Raw genomic sequence first — 10,000 nt, 5'->3', positions numbered from 1 at the left:
ATATATTTAATAAAAACTGAATAATCGACAATACTGCGACAATACTGCCATCATCTCTTTTACATCATCATTACCTTTGTATTTTTCTAGGCCTTTGTTAAAAAAAATAGACATGCATTTTTTTATGTAAAGAAAAGAAAACTGAAGCGTGTTTAAACATCAGCAGCTCTTGCCATCACAACCCCAAAGGCGCTGCAGGTTGTGGAAATATTTATATGCTTTTCCTCACACCTTAGGGGATCCCGACGACCCGGGTGTTAAAAGTCACTGGACCAGGCTATCTTGGCTCTTTCCTTAGTTCCCCCTTATTCACACGCCCCAACCCCGGTTATGAGGCCCGACAGCCAAGAATGGTGGGGCGCAAGGATGGATCCCCTGCACGACATTTTGTGATTAATCTGAATGAAAGGTCCGTGTAATTGTCTGTTCAATCTGTACTGTACGCGGGGATATACACGATTTAATATGAAGATGTCAAATAGAGGCATGTAATTTTCATATTACTTGGCTTGTGATTGTGGCAATATTTTAACTCATAAAAAACGCCATTAAATTAAAGCAGAGTATCTAATCGACAAATACCCGTTTCCCCTTTAAAATCTCGTATCCGGTTCCTCTTCTGTCGCGACTGGTACACGGTAGAAAACTTAAATCAAATCTGCAATCCTATCAAATACAAGTAAATTAATGATCCGCTTCCGCATACGATATCGTGACTGCTTTGATGTAACAGATCTGTGAAGTCTTTTATCTTTCCCTTGACTGATAGGATCATTAACAATTCGTTTATCACATAAATCAAATAATCAACACTATTAATTTCATAAACCTATCCCTTCGCTGATGACATACGTCCCCGACAGATTAGAGAAATTTTATGCACTATGAGAGACACTCTCCTAGAAAAAGCTTTCAGCCGCTTGGAATATGGTATAGCTGTTTGTCACAGTCTGCGGTGCTTATACCTGTCACCTGGTGCTAAAATAGGGTCTTTATTCCCGTTTTCGTGTAAACTGAAGATGGTGAGAGGGAGAAGATAAGAATGACGGAAATCAGGGGGGGGTGAAAAAGGGGAAATAGAGTAAACGGGATTAAAGGAAAGTGAAGAAAGGGGACAAAGGGAAAAGAACGAAAAATGACTCATGTAAAACAGAAAAATGACAAGGGAAATGCAACTAAAACAAACGAAAAAGTATATATGAAAGAAGGAAAAGGAAGAAAGCTGATTGAATCAAAGATCGGATAAACGACGAAAGGGGAAAGAGGAAAAGCGACGAAAGTAAGCGAAGTGGTGTGCAAGGGTGGATCGTGTTAGGCATATCAACCTGCTACCAGATGTGATAATCCCCGAACGAGTGAGAACCTCACACCTTCGGACTTCTGGCGAGATTTATGTGTCTTACTCCGAGCCTGAGCGAGATACTTGCCTCGAGTCTGTATTTTGAGGTGAAAGAAATGTTCAGCTACATTTTCACCATTTCAATCAGCTTCATAATTAGATGCATCACATTTTATGACGTGGGTGTATATATAAATATATATTGTTGGTGATAATGGTGATGCTATGGTATGATTATGATGAAGTGACTGTGATAGCAATGGTGAGTAAGATGATCATGATAATAATAATGCTAATGAATATGAATATATATAACAATACAATAATTATCATTAGACGACTATTGTCACCTTCGATATCTTAAACATCATTAGTACTATCGTCTTATTATCAATGTTATTACTCTATCATTATGTTTACTTGATAAAGATGGTAAAATGGTAATATATTTAGCATTACCTAGGAAATATCATTATTATTATTATTATTATTATTATTATTATCATCATCCGCGTTATCATTATTATCATTATTATTATTACCATCATCATCGTTATCATTATTATCATCAATATCTTTATTATTATTATCATCATCATTATTATTGACATAATTATTAGCATCATCATTATTATTGACAAAATTATTAGCATCATTATTAATATCATTATTATTATTACCATATATATTATTGTCATTATTTAGATAACTATTTCTATTATTATTATTATCATCATTCTTACTGTTATTAGCATCGACATCAATATTTCAATTATTAGTTGTTGTAGCAACAGCAATAACATCATTAGGAGTGATAGTAGTAATTATATCATTATCATTATCAGTACCATTACTATACTGAAATAACAAAATATGTCACCATTACCATTATTATCACATTTCTTGGTGTCGTTATCGTTACCGCTGTCATTATCATTATAACGATAATAATTACTGTTATAACTGGAATATCATCATCATCCTTGTAATAATAATCATAATTGATACTACCAATATCATTATTTTCAATATCATTAAATTTTCTACATCACTTTTACGACCATTATTTCTCTTTTAATTTTTGGCGTTGGTCATCGGTTTCATTATTGTTCTTAAGAAAAACTAAATAAATCACGTTCTTAAGAAAAACTGAACAAATCATGAAGGCAATCCCCATTCGCAGCAGCTGTAGTAACTTGTCATCTCTGTTCCGAGAAATTCCGTCGCAAAGGCAACGCGACATACGGTGTTGTGTAATATGATGGTGGCGACCGCGGGATGGTTAATATCAATGGCAGTAGAAAAGACATTAATAACCGATTCTCATTTTAGGAAAAAATAAGTTTTTTGATTTATTACGGATGCTCATTCAGCAATTTAAGATGATTAACGAGAGGCGTCCGGGGAAATACTGTGTCTGTAAGAAATGATGACCTTTCTAAAAGGTCATACAATAAAAATATAACTAACAATGTATTCCTAGGGAATGAATGAGTTTTAGTTTCCAAATAGTTATCAGATTTTTATAACCGCATTTCCTGAAAGTTGTCCTTTATCATCTTTCGTTCTTTTCTGAAAAAGGATGTAAATGAAAGCGCCAGGCAGACAAAATCAAGAACAATGTGTCAGAGAAAACAAAAGATGGACTATGATAAATGTTAGAAAGCGCGAGATCGTTCGAGGAAGAAGCAGTATGAGCTGAAGGGAGATGAATGATGAACTGTGGATGAAGAGGGATGAGAGCGCAGTCGGTGTGCGGTGCTAAGGTTTGTAATGAGGCGCCGCAGGAGTCCCGAGGGAGGCGCGCGGAAGAAAGGGAACGTTTCGAGCCGCCTTGTGAGGGAGCCGACGACCCGGCCTGGGATGTGTCAGCGTCGGATACGCCACGGCTTCCCGGGCCGGAGAACCAGGAGGAAACGCCGGGCCGATTCACTCACGGCGGGCACGGATCGCGTTCTTAAGCGGCGGACAGGATTTGCTGCACTGCTGTTGATTGTCAAGTATCTATCCGAACGTGATTTTACAGATGACGTAGGCGGTCCATATGGCTGTCTGGAGTGGCGCGGAAGAACAAATACACTTTTGGTCAAGATCTTACCAATGGTATAAGGGATCCACTGATAAGCGGCGCTGACCTGCAAGCAGATCAACAAGCACGCACCACACATCGCCCTAACCCACCAACATCCTTGTGTCAGATGACACAAACCAGCATAACGCCCTGAAGCTGCTCTCACGTCGTACTTGGCTTCACTACACCAGCATTGACGTATGCGATTCGGGTTTTTAGAGACTATAATATAAGGTACAAACTTATCTAATCGTTATTAATTATTTTCCTACAAATCCATAGCAATTTATGGATATTTTTAAATGAAACTGTCATATTAAAGTGACAAGTAAAAAAATAGATTGTTTAAAAATCGTTTCATAAGAGTAAACGTAATAAATTCCCGGCCACGCAATTGGCAGTAAATAAACTGACGCTTAGTTTTCCGTTATACTGCATGACTAACCTTCTCTGAAAATAATCTTCATTACAGGGGTAAAAACATGACATGGAAGACATGATAAAACAAAGGATATGGAAGACATAATAAAAGACTTCAGTAAATGCAAGTAGAAACTGATTTTGATAATGAAAAACAAATATTCATCATATATCCATGACTAGGCACAGGTACAATGCCTAAATGGCAAAGGCAATAGGTCACAAAATGGACATGAAAAATATTAATACAACATGATGAACAGACCAATTAATACAACAGGATAAGGCTATATAGATGACACTAACGTAAGGCGCATGTACTTTTCTCCAGAACGAAATCCGGCTGAAAGGCCTTACTTTTACATCTATTAATATAAAACTTTTGACGTTAACCTGATATCCTAATAAAATGCTGTCATCAGTAAATGCTGTGTCAATATTGTACAGATTTTCATGCTTATCCCTTTCACAAAACTCTACTATCAGTGGAACGTAGTGATAACATAGTGGTCAGTGATGTGTGCATATGTTTACACAAATTCAGTTCCCTCAACATTAAGCTCCTACTATTTTTAGAGCCAAGCCATAATCTCGTGTTGTATTTTTTTCCTGCCATAGAATCATTTAATTTTCTATGATAAGCCTGCTAGCGTTTCATTCGCCGCTTCTACGACTGAGAGACAGAATGGATAGCCCTGACTCATCCATGACGCAGGTAATTGTTATAAAATCCCCGTTAGTAACTTGTTTGTCAAAAGATCAGGGCGTCTTTGTTGTGCATCGTATGGGTGGTATAACATGGGTTAGTGCATGTGTCACGCTTCTCCGCAGTGCTCGTCGGAGCAGCCAGGCCAACGTAATCCTTCGACGCGCTCTCCAGGACATGCCCTTGTGTTGAGGGTAATGCAGGGGCGCCTTTCCCTTGCTCCTGGCCCAAGAATTATGACCTTACTATTTTCATCTTGCTCTCCATTTATCTATCTATGTTTATTAATAACTTTCTCTACCTCTATCTATTGATCTATCAGTCAATCACTATCTATACCTCTATCTGTAGATTCTCTTTCTCTCTCTCTCTCTCTCTCTCTCTCTCTCTCTCTCTCTCTCTCTCTCTCTCTCTCTCTCTCTCTCTCTCTCTCTCTCTCTCTCTCTCTCTCTCTCTGTGTGTGTGTGTGTATGGGTGTGTGTGTGTTTGGGTGTGTGTGTGCGTGTGTGTGTTTGTGTGTGTGTTTGTGTGTGTGTGTGTGTGTGTGTGTGTGTGTGTGTGTGTGTGTGTGTGTGTGTGTGTGTGTGTGTGTGTGTGTGTGTGTGTGTGTGTGTGTGAAGAAACGTGTCTTTTCTTACTTTCAATGAGAATGTCGTTACTAATAAAAAATAACATTCAAACCTTGACCCTTACCGCATGACATGCCCCGAGAAACTTGCTTTGATTCATTACGCAACATCATGGTAATCTACCAGAGGCAAATATCAAATTAAAGCTCCCCAAAGTCATGATTAACACGCCTCATATAGAGCGTCATTCGACCCGGCCTTTCCTCAATTTGGCAACCTTTAGCAATGTGTCATGCGATGTTATATGGTACTGTCGGTGAAGAAATATTTTACTCGCATCGGATCGCCAACAGTTTTTTTGCACTGCCAAACCGAATTAATCTGACTAAAAGCATCAAATGAGTTTCAATAGCTTCGTACAAACAATGATATGGCAGAATAATAACACGGCGTTATCAAACATTTAGGTAGTTATAACCCGCGGGAAGTCAAACAGATAAGAGAGAAGGACCATAGTAGAACACTGAGATCGGAATAATGGTCACTTTCAGCATAAACCAATAATGGTAATAACCACGATGGCTGAGGACGAACATCTTGACAGGTTAAAAATCTAAACTTAAATGGAGTTCGTGGGAAATAAAAAGAGAAAATACAAACAAGTAACGACCGCTTTAAATATATTGCAAATCATTTTCAACGTGATATCATCCAAAATCTTAATAAAAAAAAAGTATTACAGGATGACATTTAGTTAATCCTGATACACGAGGCCGAGTCCTGGACACGCTTCGCAAACTCAAGAAGGAGAATAGAAGCTTCCGAGATATGATGCCGGAGAACAAAGGCAGGAATAACATATGCGCCAGAAAACGAATGAAAAATTGATTACAATTGCAAGAGGAAAAAAAGGTTGTATTTTGGACACATAGCCTTAGTGACACAGAAAATAGGATGCAGTCGATTAAGATGGATTGGTCCTGATGGAGGCTAAATGTAGAGAAATAGTCCTTAAAACCAGCCTCGGCCCGAGTGAAATGGCACAACAGAGCCTCCATCCTTTGGTTGATTGAATATGGAGGAGATTTGTTGTTTTTTATCTTATTCCATTATATATAGTATTCTTTGCTTTGTTTTGACATTGCAAGTTATCGGTTTAACAATGGAAGTGTAAGTGGAAAAAATACATCCATCATTTTTGTACCAGGTCTTTATATATTGTTTCTTTGCAAATACATGAAATAGAAAGCAGTCATTTCATGTTTCCTTAAAAAAACCCTAAAGGACCTAAAATTATCAAAAAAAGACTTGGTCGAAAAATTATATGAGGAGAGTTTAGATTTTTTTTTTTTTTTTTTTTTTTTTTTTAGAAAATCGGGAAAATGCGAAAGTGAGGTCAGTGCTTGTACCCGAGCACTTGCAAATGAAATCCACTCGGAATATTTACAGAAAAATAAATGTTATTCATACGCGGAGGACCGAGGTCGGGCACGTATGTACGTTTTCAACGCCATAACGGAAGACTTTCCTTTGCTATGCTCTGTCTGCCAAGCTTCCTTCGAATACATTTTCTTCACTTGGATTTCTTTTAAATATATGAATCTCCATTCCCTTTCTCTACAGCACCCTATCTACCTTGTCTCTTTTCCATTTTCGGCTTCCAAGCACATCTTCAATAATCACACATCACATTTCCTCAAGAAATTCCTCCTTACTCCTGTTGTACAGACACATCGCTGGCTGTCTATGCGTGCTCCATCTCCTTTCCAAATTTCCTCCATTTCCTTGCACGGGCGACTCCCAACCCATGGGCCGCGGAAGCCCTTAAACTGTGCCGCCGATATTTTCCAGAGGAATATATATGAAGGAAATATGACCTAAAACATTTCCATACACGAACTGTACAGCTTATTTGTAATATATAAAATAATTGATTAAACCTTACCTAAAGGTTATTGTAATTTCACGCGGGTGCATGTTCGAGAGCCAGTAAATGAAACAAAAGTTGTTTACGTGAGTCACATGCTGCCGTTCACCATTCCATCAGACGCTAAAGCCCGCTTTGACATTAAAATATATTGGCCAACACACATCCTGTTATAATACAGGATATTACGTGGTGACGCATGAAAAAACGCTAGCAGGCAGACTATAGATAACGTACAACAAGAGAAGTATAGAAGTAAGCCATAGAAAAAAAAAAAAAAAAAAAAGGCGCTATGATTAGTCTACGTCGTATTACTGTCAAGAGGAAATATGATAAGAAAATCACCAGGATGCGGCGTCGCTCTGCGCACCATCCGTTAAAGCAAGAATACAAGCATATCTCCAAACATTCTGTCTGTCCGTCTGTCTGCGTTCCTCTCTCTCTCTCTCTCTCTCTCTCTCTCTCTCTCTCTCTCTCTCTCTCTCTCTCTCTCTCTCTCTCTCTCTCTCTCTCTCTCTCTCTCTCTCTCTCTCTCTCTCTCTCTCTCTCTCTCTCTCTCTCTCTCATCCATCCCCCCTCTCTCTCTATCGTCCATCACCACTCGTTTTCTATGATCCCCCCCCCCCTCTCTCTCTCATCCCTTCTCTCTCTCTCTTTCTCTCATCCCTTCTCTCTCTCTCTCTCTCTCTCTCCATCTCTCTCTCCATCTCTCTCTCCATCTCTCTCTCCATCTCTCTTTCCATCTCTCTCTCCATCTTTCTCTCCATCTCTCTCTCCATCTCTCTCTCCATCTCTCTCTCGGAGATAGATAGATAGATAAATAGATAGATAGATAGATAGATAGAGAGATAGAGAGAGAGACACACAGATAAACAGACAGTAAGAAATAAAGACAAAGAGAAAGACAGAGAGACGGAGAAAATGAGTGATGGGTCAGTATTTACCTGCGCTCCTACACCAAGTTCCTCGGCCGACGTTCTGCCAAGATAAACCTCAAACAGCTGTAATCTCTTGAGACGATGTTGCCGCAACACACTTGTGGTTTGTCTGCTTTGAACTCATCTGCCTCTCACACATATTTCAGGTAAAATAGCTCCTGTTACCTTCCTGTTTCGCATTCAATCTTTTATTGTCAAACTACGATGAAAAACAGACAGAAAACGTCTTTGGGTTAAAGCAAGGGTCCTTGAATTCCTTTCGAAGTCTTACTTTATTCCATCCTTCTAAACCAGGCTCTTTACACTGACACTCGCTGGTTTGTATAGCAAGTAAGATAAACTCCAGATATCTTTGATGTATATCCCGAGCTATATCATCGACAATCTTTCATTTTTACCGCGAGTACTTTTCAGAGACAGAAAGGTGCTTCATACCATTCAAGTCTTACATGCTCTTGAGGTCTGACGACGGCAAGAAGAGGAGGCGTCTATGCGTGACCAAAAGCGAGTGTGTGTGTGTGTGTGTGTGTGTGTGTATGTGTGTATGTGTGTGTGTGTATGTGTGTGTGTATGTGTGTGTGTGTGTGTGTGTGTGTGTGTGTGTGTGTGTGTGTGTGTGTGTGTGTGTGTGTGTGTGTGTGTGTGTGTGTGCGTGTGAGTGTGTGAGTGTGTGAGTGTGTGCGTGCGTGAGTGTGTGCGGATGCGCGCATGTGTGTGTGTGCGTGTGAGTGTGTGAGTGTGTGAGTGTGTGAGTGTGTGTCTGTATGTGTGTGTGTGTGTGTGTGTGTGTGTGTGTGTGTGTGTGTGTGTGTGTGTGTGTGTGTGTGTGTGTGTGTGTGTGTGTGTGTGTGTGTGTGTCGTAGTGTGCTACAGTGTGAAAAAGAGCTTATCTCTGGAAATAAATCACTGTTACACTGTTGATATTGTCAACAATACCTTGGTTGTTAACATTAATAGTGTAGAGTTCGCTAATGTTGGTAACTTTCAATAACAACAAGCATGTGATAATTGCTAAAGCATAACAGAACATACTAGCACGGAACAATAAGATAAACTTCAGAAATGTATGATTCTATTATGTGCATAAAACATCCGGGATGTTGGTACTCATATCTTAAGCCATACAATAGCATTAATAATTTTTATCCTTTAAGTGAAATATTTTCAAAGTTTCCGTCTCTATCAATCAAACCCTGTATCTCTATGGCTATCAGATAACATTTCAGCTGATAACTTACCTTAACGATGTGTTATGGCTATTTTATATCTTGGAAATTATACTTCAAATCACTGCACCAATTAAATGTCAGAGGCAATTTAGTGCACTTCACTGGTTCATCTGCAGCCAAATCACAGATCGGTATCTTAATTACACGTCCCAAACCAAGGCTTCGGGAATTCAAATACCACACTAATCCCAGACCGACTCCTGGCGCCCAGACCCTGCCTCAAAGGCCGCACAAACGACCTTATATGTATTCAGTTTATGATAACAAGCCCAAGCACGCGCCCCGGGAGAAGTGTCGAGCGATGTGGGTCGAGGCAGGATGAGAGCGCGGAGGAAGCGTGCAGCACACAGCCTGCTTCGGGCGTCTGACACACACTGAGCCCGCACTGCTCGTCTGCCTGTGTGAGCGAAGCCGCAGGCCGCAGCTGCGGTAACTGGCACCGATGAGGGCCACCCCAGCCGTCGCGGCCTTGGGAGTTACCACTCAGGACGGGTTGGGATGGACACGCCCACGAAGCATCTTCGCACCATTGGATTTTGATATGTTATCGATGTGGATGAGGTTTTTTCAAATGATGAGTTAACAGATTTTGAATTACACAAGGAATTGATTTTGAAAATACCACATTTATCATATATGCAATGTACTCTACCCTGAGAAATAAGATGCATACATATCAGTCATAATGATGGTTGACATTGATCGCACTAACAGTAGCAATATTATGTTATTTGTAATGATAATGATGATAAGAATTTGATTTTAACTAAAAATGATGATGAAAATCACATCCTATTATCA

The 10,000-nt window shown here is 39.5% G+C and overlaps 1 protein-coding gene across 2 annotated transcripts in view; it reads right to left on the bottom strand.

Annotated features, from left to right (window-relative positions):
- LOC125029286 (guanine nucleotide-binding protein G(i) subunit alpha) overlaps positions 1-9,598 on the bottom strand; it is a 69,927-nt gene extending 60,329 nt beyond the window's left edge. For both annotated transcript variants that reach the window (XM_047619178.1, XM_047619181.1), the window contains exon 1: positions 9,209-9,598. The gene's annotated coding sequence lies outside the window, so the exon portion shown is untranslated. The remainder of the gene's footprint in view (positions 1-9,208) is intronic.
- Positions 9,599-10,000: the final 402 nt, after the last annotated feature.

Source organism: Penaeus chinensis, chromosome 9 (assembly GCF_019202785.1).
Source record: "Penaeus chinensis breed Huanghai No. 1 chromosome 9, ASM1920278v2, whole genome shotgun sequence".
Taxonomy (NCBI): domain Eukaryota; kingdom Metazoa; phylum Arthropoda; class Malacostraca; order Decapoda; family Penaeidae; genus Penaeus; species Penaeus chinensis.
This window is presented reverse-complemented; position numbering and strand designations above follow the sequence as displayed.